The following is a 19,481-nucleotide window of genomic DNA, read 5'->3' on the forward strand; positions in this document are numbered from 1 at the left end:
TTAGTTTGTAGTCTTTTTTTTGGTCTTGTTTGGGGTGATAAAGATTGTAACAGATTTTTTTTTGTTTGTTTACAAAACAAATGTTAGTTTGTAGCCTCAAGACACCTTTCAAGTTTCAGATGTTACCATTCTACCATGTAACAGGAGAGGCTAGCAAGCATTTAAATAGCAAATTTATGGTATACATATTTATTAGCACTGATTCATTTACAGCTACCTGTTTTTTCTTGAAGGAGAAAGGTAGCTTGGTAGCTGTTAGAAACAAATTCAGAACGCAAGATTTTTTTGAGTTTGCAGCTTGTACTTTTTTTTCTTCTTTCTTGAAGTGGCAAAGAACCTGACAGATTTGAGTGTTGTGCTAAAATATATATTGCTTGTCATTGTTAAACATGCCTGATGTGTTAGGGTCTTGTGTACATAGTTACCTGCTCTTCTGTATATTTGAAACTGCCCATATAAAATGGGGTACAAACTTCAGTGTGAGGTTGAGTTTTTAATGTTTTAAGAAGCATATTACTTTCCTTTATCACCCACTGGATGACGTCCAAAGTCAACAGTCCACAAAGCTAAGAATTAATAATTTTCCTGGTTTTGTTCAATGGCACTGATAGTTTCCCAGGGTAAAAGTTCTTGTTGACTTAGCTAGTGTGTTCTACTTGCAGTAGTTATACAGATGTGCTTATCCTTTGACTCTTTTGTTATAACTGAGATTCCATTTTTGATTATTCCTTTTTTCTGTTGTTGCTGTGAAATGTCAGTACACAAATGAGCACAGAAGCACAGACAGCAAACTTAGAAGTGCATCTGGTTTTAAACATACCTAGTGAAAAATAATGTAGGATGCTGTACCAGATATTTTGGAAGTACACTCATTTGTTTTTCCTTTAATAAATACTTGAAATGGCTCACACTGTCTCTAGAACCCCATTTGCACACTGATACGTGTAGTTACTTACCCTCTGTACATTTGCATGCATTGTTAGTGGTTAGGTGAGTTCGAGCTGGAATGCCTGATCATGGAGAATGCATGTATTCAGGGTGGTGTTCTCCCTTCCCCGTTATCAAGAAAGGTCACTCCAGTGCAGCTCTGAGAGGAAGCAAGATGTGTGATGGACCCACGTGTGGCTTCCTTGAGTCTTTAGAGTCTGTTGTTCTGTTGCCACTTCAGTGTTTGCTTTGTCTTAGTTCTTTACCTGTCCTATTTGCTCAGCAAGCACCTGCAGCTGCTGAGAAGTTTCTTTTTTTCTTTTTCCCTCTCTAGCACATACTAAGTCAGTGTCATCTTCAAGGGAGGTGGGCTACCTGTCTTCATCTGCAGTTTCTGTAATCATGCTGGACCTGTGTTTGTACAGCAGTTCAAAACCCAGGAGGCCTTTAATGGATTTGATACTCCAGAGTAATAAAGCAGCTCATTCCTCCATTAAGGATATTTTGATATCATTACAAGTTTTAATATAATTGTTATTTTGCTAATTGAGGTCTTATAAGAATACTCAGACTTGATTAGAGTGTGTATAAGAGGCTGTTGTTTTTTTTGTCATCTGGGAAGCAAATATTTATGTGGATCATAAAGTGGCTAACATCTATGAGATTTTCTGTAAATTGATAACAGCCATTTCTTTTCTTGTCTTTGGCTGTCTGTATTGTAATCCAACAAGTCTGGTAGTCAGTGAGTTTGTTCTTCCAGTGTAAACAAATAATTAAATGAAAATGTTAAGGATTTTTTAATCTGCAGTTATTAAAAGCCTGCAGTAACCTTTGTAGCCACATGCTCCTGACAAAGTTCACATCAAAGGAAAGGAAGTATTCCCTGCTTTTTCACCTAATATTTCAACTTCCTTTCCTCCTCTTGTCTTTGGGACAAGGCCTGCAGTTTTGTTATGTGTCTGTATAGTACCCACTATTGCAGGGTCTTGAGGTCCAGCTGTTCTGTAGTAGAACAGTGCAAATAAAAATTACTTTGAATTGCCTTTTTAAACTTCTATTGACCGCCTCTGTTGTCCTCTCCCCTTATAAAATACAAGAATTTTGCTACATTGTGCACTCTTCAAATACAACTTGTAGGGGTCAGCAGAAGCTGATTTTACACTTGAATTGTTTTAAGTCACCAGCTTTCCAGCAGTTCTGCAACTGTATCCATAAAGAAACCAGATAAAATAGGCACATAATCATACACTTAACAGCTTGAATATTCCCTTGAAGCTTGTGTTGTAAAACAAATATGGTTTCTGTTACTGAAGATAGTGAGTGAATGTGGTTCTTTATGTTAATCGAAGATATGTCCAGGTAGATTAGTATTTAACAAAAGGTATCCGTCCTGTGTGTGTGACCTTTGGCCTCAGCCATTCTTTGAATGCAGGCACAGGCAATTCCAGTCACCTTAGTATTTCCCTCCTCTGCCCTGTTGATTTTGAGCACTTGGATGTAGTCTTAATAATTCTTACTCAATTTTATGACATTTTTAAGTGATGTCCCCTCTCCTTCCACTTGGGGAGATGGGAGGGGAATACCTTCTCAGCCTGTTCATAATGTTGTGTTTCTAAAATTAACATTTGAAGAGCATAGAAAAGCAATTCTCATACTTCTGGATAATGAATAATTAATAACTGAAATAGCCACCTTATGATATTTATGGCAAATTAATGAAAAGAAGTCTTAACTAACCTAACAATGGAATCCCTCACCTGCCTGCTTATTTAAAACTGGTCAAGGGAACGTACGTCTAATCTGCTCCACGAGTATTGCTGCTAATGCAAAGGTAGACATACATGCTTTAGGTCTCTGAACAGTAACACTGATTCTTTGTCATCCTGAAAATAAGAGAAGGGCTTTTTCCAGTCCTTTGGCACATGGCAGCTATGTCTGTGATTACCAGGAGATTTTGCTGCTGGTGCGTGGATGGCAATGTTTTTGTGTTATGCTCATTTCAGTGGTAAGATTTGTTCATCCAGAGAGATGTGGGAGATTTCTAACATGATTGTTTATGTTCTTAGTCTCAATGCTCTGCATGCATTAGGGAAATATATATTCCTTGTTAAACTCCGATTGGCTAAATTTTAATTCAGTTGTTCTTTTGTTGCTGTGTGTCTACACCCAAACACAAACTTAAGATACCCAAAAGAGAAGGGAATTTGCCATCTTCAAGGGCATTAAACTGATAGTCCTGGAAACTGAAACTGTATACTTACAAAACAGGTACTGCATGGGGTGTGGAAGTGTAATCTTATCCCACGCTGTGGAGTCTGTGCCTCAGGCTGGATGCAGAATGACATCTTGGTCTCTGGCTTCCACCACGCTTTAAACCAGCAAAACTGCCTGGGATGGTGGTTCTCTCAATGGGGCCTCTTGACGCTAGTCAGTAGGCTGACCTCCAGTTTGTTTTGGGCAGAACGTTTAAATGCTGGTGAACTGGCTCAGCAAAATCAGGTCTTGGAGGTTTTCATGACAGTTGGTAGCCTTATCTTGCCCATCTGCATTTGAGGCAAAGTTGGGGGAAAGAGTGGGTGGAAGGAAGAAAAGGTACCAATTCTCATTACAATACTGGTTGCGTAAGGGGGCTGGACTGAGAACCTGGACATGTGGTTTGTCATCCTGCACCTTCCAGTGAGTTATGCTAATGTTTCTCTGAACTTCCTCTTTCTTTCTGCTAGCCATGGTCAGAAGAAGATGGGTCCAAAACTATCTGTGATTTTTCTGGAAATTTATTTTAGAATAATTCTCAAAGTATCTGGGAGGTACGTCCTTAAAAAACCTCTGTATTCATTACCTAATTTGCAGCTGCTGAGGATGCAGGAGGAACTTGTGTTTGGGGATTTTTTTTTTTTCAGGAAGCAACTAAAAAGCTGTCTCCTTTGTAGTATTTCACCATTCATACTTGTAGGTGCTGGGTACCATAAAATAACTTATTTGTAATAAAGACAGAGAGATCCTCACATAAAGTAATTTATTTGCAGTAAAGCAAAGAGATTGTACTGGAAGTCTCAGGGATAGCAGGGAATATGTCTGCAGACCAGTAGAGTAAATCTGATTTGTTCAGTCCCTCTGGCTTTCAGAGTGAAAGTCCCAGGTCTGAGGACTTGGCTTTGTTGTAACACAGTCTGTTTATCAAAGTGTGTGCTGGGATTACTGAGAGCTTATCTATGCTGGGTAAGAATCATCTTACACTTGTTGATCAGCTCTGTGAGAAGAGGCTTCCACTGCTGATTCTGGAGGATTTTATTCATGTATTTTGTCAACTGTTTTTGTAGGGGGGAAACAGCCCATGATCTGTTCATGTGCTCAGGGAGCATACTTGACGTTACATGGATGGCAGAAGTTCAAAACAGTACCACATCGATAGTGTGAAGGATAGTTGTTAAGAGGAATTCAGGTTAACTTGGCGTATGAATTGAGGATAATCCTAATCAGGGAAAGATTGAATTTTACAAAGTAACTTTTGTAAGTAAACAGGGTTATTTCAACCAAGATGTAAATGATAACATGGTATTCATCAGAACTGTTCATGTGAGAACAGGGTGCAGTATTTGGTTACTGTACTTGCAGGACAGAATGCTTGTTGAAGTTGCAAAAAGATGGGAGTTCAATTTAATTTAGGCAACTCTTAAGAAAGATTTATATAATAAGAAACACCACTCATGAAAGATTGATAGCAAGCAGTGGTTATTATTCATTGTTACCACCATAAAAGTAGTGGCTTTAAAAACCTTGAATTTGGAATACAATTCCAACTGTGAGGAAAATATGTGTAAAAGGGGAATGTAGGATTACAGTTATTTCTTCTGGGAGAGAGAGAGGAACCTGGAAAGTAGTAGATCTGTCCAAGGATCTTGAAGTTCTCTGAGGTCTTGCTGCATTATTCTTTTTTTTTTTTTTTTTTTCTGAAAATATGCAAATAATACTCTTTCATGGGGCTTATACAGTAACTTGTCATTGGAATAACATGATAGCAAGGAGAAATTGACCTATCTATACCATATTACACATGCCTGGGTAGTACTATGGTTTTTATTTTGCACTGAAAAAAACAGAGAATAGCTAAGCATGTCTTTTTTTAAAGAAATATGTTGCAGTCAGATCCCCTGATGTTTTTGTGATTGTAGTATTGTCAAGAGTCTTGACCCTCTTGCTGCTGTTTGCAAGCTTGCTCAGAAACTGCTCTGTCCGTTTACTCCTTCAAAGTTGCCTTTGTATCCAGGTACATAGAAGTCTGGCTTTATTTTTAAGAGAAAACCTTTTGCTTGTCATATTGAACTCCAGAGAAATTAGTGAGTACTGGCTTAGTGTTGCTTCTGGCCATGCGCAAGTAAGTGATGATGGAACTCTACTCATTGCTGGGCTCAGCTGAATCGGTGGGAGTACATAATTTTTCTTCCTGCACAAACTCACATGTGTACATTCGTTGCTTACTCAGCTACCCACAGAGTACTTTTTGTGCCCCCCCGGCCCCCCGCTACTTTAAATTCAATCTCTACTTTTCAACTGGATAACTTGTTTTTCTGGTATTTGAGTATTAAGAGTTCTAAGTGAAAGCATCTCAAAATAGTTTTGTATTATCAGAATTCTCTTCAGAAGTTATTTGTGTGTGTGTTGTTGGTTTTGGGTATTTGGTTGTTGGGTTTTTTTTTAAGCCATGTTAAGGAACTATGTAACCCAGTCTAACCAACCTCAGGCCACAACAGTAATGTCCCAGGACAACAAACTGCATTGAGTTGAAGCATGGTATGAGTAGATGCTAATGTCTGTGGGTCAGATCTGTATAATGAAGGTGAGGGAGGGTATGGGCAATGTTTAATAAACAAATAAAAATACAGATGAAGCATCAGAAATGAAATTAGGGAGTACTGTAAAACCTGGGCTTTCACATCTTGCTGCTTGAGGCAAAATATTTTTCTCTTTCAGTGGAGTGGAATCACATTTACCAAATTCTACACAAACCTCCCATTTCATTGATTTATAGGTTTGCCTATGACAGCCACTGAACAGGCAAATTGTCCCAAGCTCCATCTTAGTGATCTGTATGTATAGATGTTCTTTTTATGCTAGCAGTTTCAGAGAAGCACTTGAATGTTAGCTACACTTTCTCTTTTAAATTATTAACTTGCTGATAATGGCTGGAATAAACAGTTCAGTAGGCAGGTCACTGCAGCTTAACCTGGATGCAGGTTTCTCTAGGAAGTAGAATGTGTGTCCCTGTACTAAAGGTGGAGACAAGGTGTTTGTGGCAGGCTGTGCTAGTGGAAAGCTGAACTGCTCTGTCAATACTGACACACGCCTGTAGCTGCCCTGTGTGTGTGTTTGTGGTGAATTATTTTGAACAAGAATAATACCTTCTGTAGCTTCAATGGGATGATGGTACAAATTCTTTCTGCGTAATTGTTTGCTGGATTAAAAGTCCGTTGGAGTTTTCGTTCCCTTTTATTAATGCTGGTCAAATAGATTATCTTCTTGTTGTTTCATATCTGTTGAAGCCTAGTTTTGCTCTTTAGCTCTGTAGAGGAAACACAATTTTTGTCAGGGATTAGCTATGCTTCTGTAGGTTTGAGTTCATGTCAAATTTATGGAGTTTACCTGTGCAGATGTCAACAAGAGGAAACTGGGTTTGGAATCAAGAGTTACAGCAAATTAAGCACAGCTATCTGCTGAGACTGGTGGAAAGCAAAATGTGGGAAGTAGCAGAGATTCCAAATCATAGAAATCTTCCAGTTGATGCCCTTCACTTAGGAATAAAAACTTAGTTAGCTGAAGCACTCTTCCTTTTCTGGTACTAGTGTCTATGCAGCTGGCTTCAGGGAAAGCAGGGGTTTCCTGTTAGAAGTCATAGTTGTGGATTTACAATTGTTCCTTAATCTCAGTCAGTGGTTTTCAGTAGAGTGTATTGGAGGCTGGATTTAAAATCAGCTTGGAAGAGGAGGCAAAGCCTCAGTTTTCTTAGGAGCTGAGTTACCCAAAAACCTCATCAACCCAGGAGAAACACTCAAGGTACTGGAAGTCCCAGAAGGGACTCGTACTTACATACGGAATCTGTAGTTTGGTTGCTGGCCACCCGCTTTTCAGTCTTCGTTTCTGTTGTTTAATACCATGACAGTCTGAACCTCCAGCCATGCCTACTAATTGGCCTAGTCCTTTACATGGATGTTGATTTATTATTTTTTTTTTTCACAGCCAGCTTTCTTCTGCGTCTTCCTCTTACGTCTGAAGCAAATGTAGAAACAACCGTCCTTCCACAATCTGACATGCCAGGCACAATTGCTCACAGATCTTTTCTGTGATCTACTGCTGATTTATTTTTTTTTGTTTTGCATTGAAGGGTTGTGGAAAGAGGATGGTGCCACTGCACACCCCTGCAGCTAGGAAATACTCCAACTGGTGGAGTTATATCTTCAGAAGAGCCTTGCTGCAGCCTAGTGCCATAGCCACCTCCTATGGCATGCTATGCTGTACTAGAAATGTGCTTTCTTTCCTTGTGAGGAATGGGGATGCCTCCTGAAGGTTCTGAGGATAATGGATGTCACAGAAAACATTAAGAAGAATTTTTATTGTCTGTGTGCTGGGAGACAATGAGGAAAAGGAGTGAGGAAGTAACGTATGTTTTCAAAAATATTTCTGCAGGATGCCTGAACTCTAATTTAATTGATGGGAATATGATCATAGTGCTGGTGTCTGGGCAGAGACAATCTGACTAGTTGAAAGTCCAGTGAAAGATCCTGGACCTAAAATCTCGTAACATTGTAAGACATACTGTTAAGTGTGCTGAAGTGGCCAGGTTTTTCCATTCTTGAATTCCAGATCTTTCAGCTTTATTTTAAACTCCTGCACAGGCAAGGTTTATTATAGAAATGCTGACTGAACTTGATGCACGCTGTTGTATCTTAGTGTACAAAGCTATCTTGTTTCTCAATTCTGCTTCAGAGAGCTTTTCAGAAGGCTGTTTTGGAAATGCAGGTTTATCCAGTTACCTGCCCTTGACATGAGAAGTCATCCTTTTATGCAGCCAATTCTAGCTTTGTGTTTTTCCTTTTTCAGAGTTTGTTTCCTCATTGCCTGCATGCTGACCAATGCACTGCTGAAAGTTACAGTACTAAATTTCGGCTTGTATACTAAGACACCATGAATGACATCAAATGTGTCTGAGCTGTTTTTGAAGACACAGAGGTGTCATGTCAGCGGAGTGTGCACTTGTGAGTGCACTCACCTCTCTGAGAGCAGCAGTGGCAGTATGGCGGAAAACAAACTGCTGAACCTTCATGCCTGCCATTCCTTCTTATTTTTAACAGCTGTTTCATTGAGGAATGTGCTCCCCATATTGGACAGGCAATCCACGCAAACTCTAGTCAATGTTACTTTCACATTTTGTGTGTGTACCCTTTCACTAGAAAAATCAAAACATGTTTACCTCACTCTTATTCCCTGCAACAAAGGAAGAAAAAGTAGTTTGTGTTTAAAAAAAACCCATCCAAACAAAAAAGCCCACAACCTTCTCCAGCCATCTAGCTATGTTAAAGTGCTGTGTTTAGTTGCAGTCTGCAGTTACTGCAAAATATGAGGGTAAAGAAAAAGCAGATGGCAGTCGCCGTCTGTAAACCAGAAAAGGACAGCAACCACCAGCTGCTGAATGAGGTATTGGCAATAAAACCAGGCTGCAGACCAAGCAGCTTGTGCTTGTCATTGTGCCTGGGTTATCAGTGTTTTAGTATGTTCTTACACTTCCAATCTGTCTTTTCTGAAATACTTCAGAGTGTATTTATTTATTTTTGTGCCAGGATTTTTCTTCACCAGGTTATTCTCAAGTTTAAGAAACACAGCTGTCAGATAGTTTGCATTCAGGGAGTCACTGTGAGCCTCGCTGTCCATGTGAGTTACCTGGATTGCTACTGTAAAAGACATCTCAGATGCTCAGTGTCACTGAAGACTGGATGCAGAGTAGCTTTGCTTTTCACTGCAGTATGTTTAATATAAATCTTTGTAGTCAATAACTGATGCAGAGCATAGGAAAGTAGTATAGAGAAGACTGATGCTCACACCATGGAGATACTTATGGATACGTCCTTTTTGTGTTAGACTTCTGTTTAATCACCATCCTTACAGATTTCACTTGTTTGTGGCATCTGCATGATGAGCGACATTCCAAGGCTGAAATATTTAAGGTGACAGTATGATGATTTGATCTTCCTCTCCCAAGAAATGAAGACAGCATCTCCATGATTGCAGTGTGTTGGGAGTTCTGAATAGGCTCCTGACCCCAAGGTTCGCAGAGGTGATTTATTGATTTATGCTCATCTTAATTCTGCAAACAGACCCTGATATTGCCTGGCTGTAGACAGGAATTCAGTGTGTTTTGCTGCTACTAGCAGTTCCCTTTAACACTCAGTGAAGATTTCGCTTAAATTTTGAGAAAGTGTTGTTATTTGGTCTTTTCCTTTGTATTATACTCCAGGCTTTGATTATGGAGTTTAAGAAAACTTGTCCTAGGACTTCTTTTCAAAAATATGTGGATAATTGCCAGTAGCAAGCTCTTACCACATGTAGTCCCAGATGGTGAGGCTGTAGCTTTTTTTTGGCTATAAATCAAGGCAAGAAGGTTTTGCTGATGAAATGTGGAAGTCTACAGGCCAGTTTTCAGTGGTGTTCTCGGGCAGAGGTACTCTAAGATGTCTTTGACCTCTTTTGTTTGTGGATTATTGGGTGGGCTCTGTGTTAGTGGTAGAAGTTACCCTCCTCTGTTTGTTACCATTCACTCTTGCTTGCACTTGTCGTGGCTCCTAGGAGTGTGGTTTGGTACAGTATCGACACAGGCGGAGCAGAGAATGGATTGAAAGGAGCCCTGAGGAGAAGGACTTCAGGATACTGGTGGATGAAAAGCTCAACATAGCCTGACAGTATGTGGTTGCATCCCAGAAAGCCAAGCAAATCCTGGGCTGCATCAAAAGAAGTGTGGCCAGCAGGTAGAGGGAGGTGATTCTCCCCCTCTACTTCATTCTTGTGTGACCCCACCTGGAGTATAACTCTGGAGCCCCCAACATAAGAAGGACAGGGAAGTGTTGGAGCAAGTTCAGAGGATGGCCATGAAGATGATCATGAGGCTGAAGATGATCATGAAGATGATAGAGGGCTGGAGCCCCTCTTCTATGAAGACAAGCTGAGAGAGTTGGGGCGGTTTAGCCTGGAGAAGAGAAGGCACCAGGGAGACCTTATAGAAGCCTGCCAGTGCCTAAAGGGGGCTTATAAGAAGGGTGGGGACAGACTTTTTAGTAGAGCCTGTAGCAATAGGACAAGAGGTAATGGGCTTTAAACTGAAAGAGGGTAGATTTAGATTAGATATTAGAAAGAAATTCTTCACTGTGAGGTTGGTTAGATACTGGAACAGAAGCTGTCAATGCCCCATCCCTGGAAGTGCCCAAGGCCAGGCCGGATGGGGCTTTGGGCAGCCTGGTCTGGTGGAAGGTGTCCCTGCTCATGGTGGGGGGTTGGAACTAGATGATCTTTAAGGACCCTCCCAACCCAAACTGTTCTATGGCTGCAACCAGTCGTGTAAGCAGACACCTACTCTTGAAACAATGTAAGCTAACACAACTTTAGAAAGAAACAAGGTGGGGAGCAACCTGATGAGAAGGTTTACTTTTGTATTTTTAATGTTGGTAATGTGTTTTATCAGTCCTTAAAGAGAGCTGAGGTATTCCTTAAAATGATGTTGTAGAACAATTGAAATGGGTTGGTAGAGTTACTGCATACTAATAAATGACATGTTCTGTGGAGCAAGCAGGGTACAACAGCTGTAATTCAAAATAAAAGGTTTTGTAACAAAGGAGAAAAATTCAAAATCTTATAATGTGTGTCAGCGTGGGGGGCATTTACTTACTTTGAAAGCCTTTGTCCTTCCTCATTCTCAACCAATCCTCTGCCATAGCAAATCCAGCCTGATCTGCTTGCTTTGGTGGACTGAAGTAGTGTGAAAGGACACACAGATAGGAGGCTGGGAGTGAGCGAAAGTCAAGAGAAGACACAGCAATATAAATATGGAGGCTTGTTTTTCACTTGAGGAAGGCTTGTGTTTTAGTTTTAAAGCAACTGTCTTTTGAGACTGGTTATTGGAAAACCAGTTATTGATTAACAGTCCTTCCGAGACGTGTTGCAAAGAGTACCCTTTCACATGAAAATTCTTGTGACTTAGAAAATAACTGGTGATAAATATTACAAGACATGATATTTACAGGAACAATCTCTGTGTCCCTCTCTGGGGAGAGGAAACTTGTTTTTGCAGGACATCCTGACAATAGTGATTATAATGAGAGCTTTCCCATCTGACTGAAATATTTCAGGCTTTGTAGGGATTGTTGAATATTACTCTGTGGAAAAACAGCCAGCCAGTGAGGCTCTAATTACTTGTGACTGAGCAACAGTGCACCTACTTCCCGCTCTCTGCATAGTGTTCTCTCCCTTCCTTTTGTCACTTGTTTGGTTAACCTTTGCTTGAATGTTCTTTAAATTAAACCAGCATGAATTATATACTCCAAAAGGGTTTCATATGTAGTATAACATACATATATATTTGTGATACATGTATGTAACAAAATTCTTTCTTACCAAATGAGAACAAAATGTTTTGCCTGTGAACTTTTTGAGAAGACTTTGCTATTTGCAGGTATTAAAAGATGTTGTGAAATCAGTGTCTGCATGTGCTTAAACTCTTGCTCTCTGTTGTGCTCTTGGATCTTTAAATGGGGAAATCCAATGAGAGCTGGTTTTCCTGTTACATAACACACTGTTGTGCAATTCTAAATACTGAAGCCACCTTCCAAATACCTTTGGTTTGTGCTGCTGTAAAGTAGTACAGTGCTGGATTATTTTTTATGCTTTGTTTTTTAAACGGGGAAAAAATATAATGAGGAAAATAAGGGGGGTGTTTGTGTCCTGTGCGCCTTCAAGATTAGTTGGGCTTTCTGCTGAAAGAGAAGTTAATTTGTGTTGAATACAGCTCTGCTGAGTAAGTGGAGTGTTGAGGCTTATGTCAATGGGCAGCGGTGCCTTTTCTGCCGTTTACCCCATGCTGTACTAGGTGACCTGGTTGGGCAGGGCTAGCGTGGGTTGTAGCTGGTCAGAGGTGCTCAGGCACTAATGTTTGCAGAGTAGGGTTGCTGTAACGGGCCACTTGCGTAACATGTTCGTTGTGGTCCACTGAGCTCTGCCCTTCACATGCTGGTGGAGCCAAAAGCTGTGTGCTCTGAGGTGCTGGTGGCCAAGCAGATGGCAGTGGATATTGCCTGCTGGGGTGATCTGCTGAGCAGGTCTGCTGCCACTGCGGCATTGGATTGCCTATTCATGGACTTGATGAGCTGTAGATACATCAGTTATTACAGTCTTCTAAGCAATTAGGATTTATTTTGGTAAATGTTGTAGAAACGGTGCTGCCCAGTCAGCCTAGGAAATCACAAATAACAGATCACAGATTTTAAAGTATTTCCTTTCCCTGTCCCACTCAGGTGAGGCATTGTAACATACTACCGTGTGGTTTGTGATTTTGGTCATGATAGGAGCTAAACTTTTTTTCATCAGTAGTATTTGTGTAAGTGTTCCCACTGTCTGAGGGTACCTCTTGGGGGATATCTTAACGTCAGCTGATCCCCAAAGCTTTCTGAAAGCAAGGATTGCTACTGCACCAGTGTTCCTAATCCAAGCTTCTGCGGCAAAGTAGAAACCAGTGCTGTGGTGAAGTGCTTAGGGTGAAAGAAACTTTTTGATATGAAGAGAAGCCATTGTCCCTGCATCTGCCCTTATGCAAGTAGGGTACTACCCTTCACCCACATACAAACATAGGTGTGTATTGCAAGGCATCATTGGCAAATATTCCAGTACTTGAAATCTGATTATTTGAGAAAGCAATACTTCTCTGCTTTCTAAGGCATTCCCCCACCCCCAGGTAAACTAAGTAGGAACAATTACCTCTGGGGGAGATGGGGGTGTTTTGTGTTGTGGGTTTTTTCCCCAATAAAGGGCCATTGTCTTTAAACAAATACAGATGTAGGCAGATTATTAATTCTAGCTGGAGTGTGGGAAAAGGTTACAATATAGGTTGCATCACAGGCTTTGGCAGAATGAAACACAAAGCTTGCAGACTGATTCTAGAGCCTGTTCTTGCTCTGTTAAGTACTTTCTAAGAGAGCGGTAAAAGCCCTGCTAGACCGCTGCCTGCTGTAATTAACTCTACAAAGAGATGAACGCTGAATTTTGTAGTCTGCTGTCACAAGTAAGATGTCCCATGTATTCAGTTGGAGTCCCCCTGTTAAAGGACTCGAGTACTTCAGTTTACAAGCACTGAAAAGCTAGACTTCAGGTGCGCTCCTTCCCCATAGTCTTTAAAACCCCTTCCAAAGGTCTTTTAATAAAGCCCTCTCTAAATAGGAGATGAAACTGAGTATTTAAAAAGTGTGTAAGTAAAAAACCAAGGCTTCCTGACCTTGAAATATTTGAAATATTCCATGAAATAGTTGCAACATAATGGTTTATGCTTTTCAGAGCTGCAAATGTTTTGCACAACTGTAATCCTCTCCTACTTATGGGTAGTGCAAAGCTAAGTCTGTCATAAGAAGAGGTGCCGGGGGGGGGGGGGGGGGGGGCGGCTGTCGGTGGCTATGTTTAAAAAGGTCTGTTTGGCAAGAATATGCATGATAAGACTTCTGCAAAAACATTGGAAAGTCTGGGCCAACTTTGTCCCTGTAGTAATTCTGCTGAAGCTATGTAAATTGAAGAAGTAGTGAATTTGACCTCCTGTTTTCAGGCTTAGAGCACTTACTTTTTTCTCTTGGTAATAGACTGAAAGCACTTATTGCTCTGCTCTGGATCTCTCTGGCTTTATTGAACTGGACTGCATTTTGCAAGTAAGCAATTAGCAGTCTAATTTTTGCTTGAAAGAAATAAACGTATAGTATCCATTTCAAGGAATGAGAAAGCTTCCAAGGACAAGTATAGCTGTAGTACCGGAAGCTGCCTTGAAGAAATGTGTACAAGTTTTTCATCAGCCTTTGAATCCTAGATCAGTTTATCGTCTGAATTAATGATGAGTCTGTACATCCTGCTGTCACATTCAGTCATATGTCAAAATAATAGAACTATAAAAAGTTTTATAATTTTGCATTGGAATGATTCTAAAATCCTTTCTTGGAAAGTGGGGAATTACTGTGGTATTAGGCAACTTGGAGAAAGGGGGTTTGGAGCAGAGACTTGTCAAATGGCTTGAATCATCCCTTCCCTCAGTCAGGGCTGAAACATGTGCTCCTGCACAGCCTGGTATTGCTTGTATGGAAAAACAAAGGGCTTCAGTCCTGAGGTACCCAGCCTGCTACTCATCAGACAACAGGGCTTCATAGGATTTAACGGAAAGATAGGTTAAGAGTGTCAGGCACAGGGAAGAAAGGCATTATGAAGAGTTATTTCTACCTTTAGTAGTGTTTTTTATTCCTGAAATCTTGCTTTTTTCCACTTCATGTTTCTTTGTTGAAACAGTTACTTGCCTGGGCTTCCCAGAAGATTGTACTGTTTACTTGGAGTGGTGTCTATTTGTGTGCCACTAGCTCTTCTAACTTTTCTTGCACTTCAGAGTTTCCCAAAGATTAAAGCTGCATTTATGAGAACTGGAGAGACACCATGCTGGACTAGGTCCAGATTCCTTAGGTTTGTTCTTACACTATTGGCAGTAAATGTCTATATCATTTTGCAGCCTTACTATCAATTTACTGCACTGCTTAAGCTGTGGGGACCTGGCACTGGATTTGACTCTACTGCATTTATTTTATTGCAAACAATGCATCATGAGCTGGGGAGAGAGAAGTGTTAAAGTGGTGGATCGTGAAAGCCATCCAGTACATATAAAGTCAGCACTTTGAAACACAAAAGCTAGAAGCACTGTACTGATGCAGTTAGCTTGTGCCTTAGAGATAGTATCACAAAAAAGTTGTGGCACACTCAATTCTTTCATGTGTAGTCTCTGAAGTCGGCATTATTTAATAGTGAATTAGTCCCAAAAGTTGTTGGCTAGCTTGGGAGGCTTTTTTGGGTTGGTTTGTTTTTTTTTGTGGTGTTTTTTGGTGGTTTTTTTCCTTTCCTTTGTGGGAGGTACTTTAACTTGTGCTAATGAGGCTGCTGCTTTAAGACTAGGCTTTGGCTGCAGCTTATGAACTGCTTAAAATAACAGTTTGGGGAGTAATGAGGCTACCTACTCTCGCTTCTGAATCAAATACTTAACTGCTGCATGGTTGTTCAGGCTCTATTCACTGCTCAGTAATTGCTGTGTTTGATAGTGTGGCTCTGTTTTTTAATCTGTTCACTAAATTCCTCAGTTCAGAGCTGTTTCCTCAAAGAGCTGCCAAATATACAGCTTAGCTAAATGCAGAAGAGACTGTTCTTTCCACAGCATTTTGTTTGCTAGGAGAACGGGGAATAGCTTGGAGGAAAGGTGCACCAGCCTGCGAGGTGCAGCGTCTGACAGTTCTTGCAGAAAAGCTGTGTAGGTTTGCAGTCACATCTAGATACAGGTGTGCTTATAGCGAAAGTGAATAGGTAGTGTTTCAGAAGGCTACGTGCATACCATGGATACTACACAGCAGTTACACGTTTGTGACACTACACTAAAACATTATGTTGGATAATGTCTCCATTTCCTAAGGGAAACAGCCTACCCCTGAACAGTTAGCTGAAGTTCCTGTGTCTTTCCAGCAATAACTCCCTAGTGAAACCAACTTTAACTGCTGTAGCCTGCATTTGTAGGAACTCCAATATGATGGTAATAATTTATTATTTTTTTTAACACTACTTAACTGCAAATTATAGCATTTCAAGCTTCTTGATTCTGCCTCTGTTTTCATTGTTACTAATGAAGCTTTCACACACTGCTGCTTAATGCTAACTCGTTGCAACTGAAACTTGCCTGGTTTTGGTCAGCAGTGGAAGCTGTGACTCCTGGCAGCCGCCTGCTGAAGAGCATTTCAGACACCATTGCTTAGGTACGTAAACGTGTAGAATAACTGTTAAGTTCACTCCTCCTATGGCACACTGGGCAGGAGGGTAGCAAAACTCTGAAATTAATTCCCTCATAATCATATTATTAATCAAAATAGCTGTTTTTTTTTTAAAAAAAAGTATTCTGTGGATATAGGCCTAACTGAAATCCAGTGTGTCGAGTTATATAAACTTTACTGTAGAAATGCTTGAAACCAAACTGGCATCCTAAGGCTCATAACAGCGCAGTTGAAGAAAGTTCCTTCTCTAAAATTATGCAACCAAATTTGTAATTATGGGCTTTAAAACAAACAAACAAAATTATTCTGCACATTTGGATCGCGTTGTTGGGCAGAGAGTGCTTTCTTCAGCATCTAATGAAACTTCTCAGACTGCCTGAGTCATGTACAGGCCTTGTTCTTGGCAAATGGCTTATGAGGAGTCAGAGATGCATTGTTTGTTGCTCTTCCTGGAATGGGAACTGTGGAGCGCTACTGGTATCCATCAGCTGCCAGCCAGTTACCCTGCCGCTCTCCTCCTCTGGCAGTGCTTTGCTTATGCAGGTTGTTCCAGGACGGCCATGGAAGTGATTAAACTTTCAAACAGGGCAGAAAGGATCCTTAAATTGTTTCTCTTGGTCTTAAGCCATCACACTCAGCTGTTTTCAGCAAATGCTCTTTGGAGTTTGGGCAGTGTTTTTTAACATGTGATCTGCTCTCACAGTGCCAATGCTGTTATCCAATCATTCCCTTTGGTGTTTATACACTGCCTTGCTCTTGGGCTCCGGAGTGTGAGGACACTGTGTGTGCAATTGCAGGTCTGCATGATACAGGGAAAGGAGACTTTTACCAAAGCATTAAAAAAATAACCAACAAAAAACCTCCAAAACCCCACAAACAAAACACCAACAAAACCAAACTATTAACAAGGCCACTTTTTCTTTTCTTTATCTAGTTAAGAAACACAAAAGAAACTTACTTTTTTTTTTTTTTTTAGGGAATAGTGTAAAGAAAGGACAGAGCTCACACAGTACACCAGGAGCAAGGTGAACAGTACAGTCAAGGAGCCCTGACTTTGCTTATTCTCATGCCACAGTGAATATTGACTTCTACAGAAAAAAGTGTAGGTTGTGTTATTACTGTTATAGGTGGGGGGGGGAAGGAAATGACTACTTGTTCAGATTTTCAAGAGCTTTTTCTGTTAATGTACTAAAAGAATTTCATGAGGACATTGAATCTACAGTGGAAGCATGTGTTTTCAGTCCCTTAAATGGAATTGCCTCCTGGTTACCAAAAACGATGCAATGAAAAACATCCATTTATGTTTTACCATGTAAAGAATGGGGGGAAAATGAATAAATCTGTACATATATGATAAAATAACTGATGGGCTAATCTATTATGGAGACATTTAGAGACACAAAGGAAAGAGTGACAGTTCTATTTGCAGTTAATTCCACACATTTATACGGTGCTCACAAATATGAGTGTTATAGACTCAGAGGCTGGGTGACCAAGTTCCTAATTAGCTACTATATGTAGCTTAGTATATATATATGTATATATTGGAGTCTTCTGATTTAGTACCAGTGGACTGGTATATGATTAAAACTTCACATGGACTGTTTCCTACATTTACAATGCTTCTAAGGTTTTGTTTCTAGATCCTTTTATACTCCTTTAAAAGGAGGTGGAGTAAAAGTCTTTCTTAAGACTTGGAAAAAATGTTGTAGCAGTGGATTTCTCTTTTAATATTTAAATTTAAGGTCATATTCCCTGACAGTGGTGAATGTAATGAAAGCCACAATGAAGCAAAGTAGTCCATGGAATATAACAAATGATGAAATCTCCCCCAAAACTGTTTCTTTACTGCTGTTTGACAACACTGACTGGATTATACTCTTTTCAAGCAATTTTAATAATATTAACTGCCAACTTGCTTAAGTTTTACTTGTTAGGATAGGCAGCAGAGTATATCCTTGAATTTTTTAGAGTTTTTTTGGTTTTCTGGCACTTGCAGTTTTCCCCAAGCCCTTTCCCTCTTTGTGAAGACAGGTTAGAGCAGAAACAGCTTGCTGCTTTTACATATGTTATCCTCTAGGCATACGATAGCCTTGTCAGAAATGCAGAATGACAGGAGTACCAAGTCTTGCCTGTCACTTGAATAATTTCAGTTTCTGTTCAGTGCTTTCTGTGCACTTTCATAGAAATTTTCATAGAAATAGGTCTAGAAAGTTAAGCATCAAGTTATAGCAGCAGCTGGCTCATTAAATACTGTACTGCTATCATGTTACTCATATTATAATAACTGTGATGATGTAGGTTAATGTTTACACTTTAAAGGTTGATGACTGAACTTTTAACCTGTGGGACTCCAAGACTGTCTTAGATAGAGAAGTCTCCAACCCTTCTGTTCCCCATCACATTGATTTTGGGGAAAAAAAGAAGGGTGTAGTCTTGAGTGGTAAGAACAAGCTGGTAGTATGTGTGATTTTTTAATTTTTTTTTTTTTTTTTAATGCCAGGTGGCTCACAGGCAATGCAATAAGTCCCATCTGCAGAGTCAAGCCAGTTAGGGGTGCAGGGCATGGGTGGAGATGGCTCTTGTTTTTCTACTGCTCATATGGCTAAAGGTGAAGCTTTGCCTGCCAGTGTAGGGCAATCCTCTGATAATCTGGGGAAATCCATTTTGTCTCGGTCAGTTGATACAGGCAATGATCTCTTCACTCAGACTGACCTTTCTTCCTCAGAGGTAACCTGGAGGGTAGCATTAGAAAGACAGACCACTTGCCTGTCCGCTGCAGAGATTAAAATGTGTTAGGTCTGGTCGCACTCAGTATTTTACTGAGAAACATACACTTGTCACGGTGACAGTGCATCAAATGTCAGTTGAAAGGAAACAGTTGAAGTTTACGAAGATGAGTCTCAGATGCCACTAGCTTGTTAATTCATTTAACACCTTATATTAGGTACAGCTACCTACTCTATCATGCATAAACACATTTCTTGTTTGTTATTGCAGTGCTTTAACATTTGTCTCCTTTGGCTCAAGACGCTGCCTTCTAACATACTGAATTGAGTGCTGGGATGGTGGAGAAAGAAAACTGTAAATTGGCCTGAAATTTGACAAGGGATTTGAGGGGGGTCTGTCTGGCACACTGAGCTGTGATCGGTCTTTGATGCCTTGAAACACTGATCTTCACTTTTTTGCTCTTCCAGCTTGCAGTATTTCACCTGATCTAGATTTGCAGTATTTTACCTAATCTAGAAAGACATCAGCTGTTAGCTTTTCCTATCTCTGTAGAAAGAGGAGAGTAGGAAGAAACACCATTTAAAAAACAATTGAGAAATCAAATAGGGGAAACATCTATCAAAGGTTGGGACTGTACTCTTGTAAAGTCAGCTTTGTATAATTTTTTTTTTAACCCACTTTTTCTTTACCTGACCTTTTCATAGAAAGCCTGTGCCAGGTAGTTTAATGCACCCTTTTCCTGTT

The 19,481-nt window shown here is 40.2% G+C and overlaps 1 protein-coding gene across 2 annotated transcripts in view; it reads left to right on the forward strand.

The window, feature by feature from the left end:
• The window catches only part of MAP7 (microtubule associated protein 7), a 131,735-nt gene that overhangs the window by 16,988 nt on the left and 95,266 nt on the right, over nt 1–19,481 (forward strand). The window lies entirely within an intron of this gene.

The sequence above is a fragment of the Falco punctatus genome, assembly GCF_963210335.1.
Source record: "Falco punctatus genome assembly, chromosome: 5".
NCBI lineage: Eukaryota > Metazoa > Chordata > Aves > Falconiformes > Falconidae > Falco > Falco punctatus.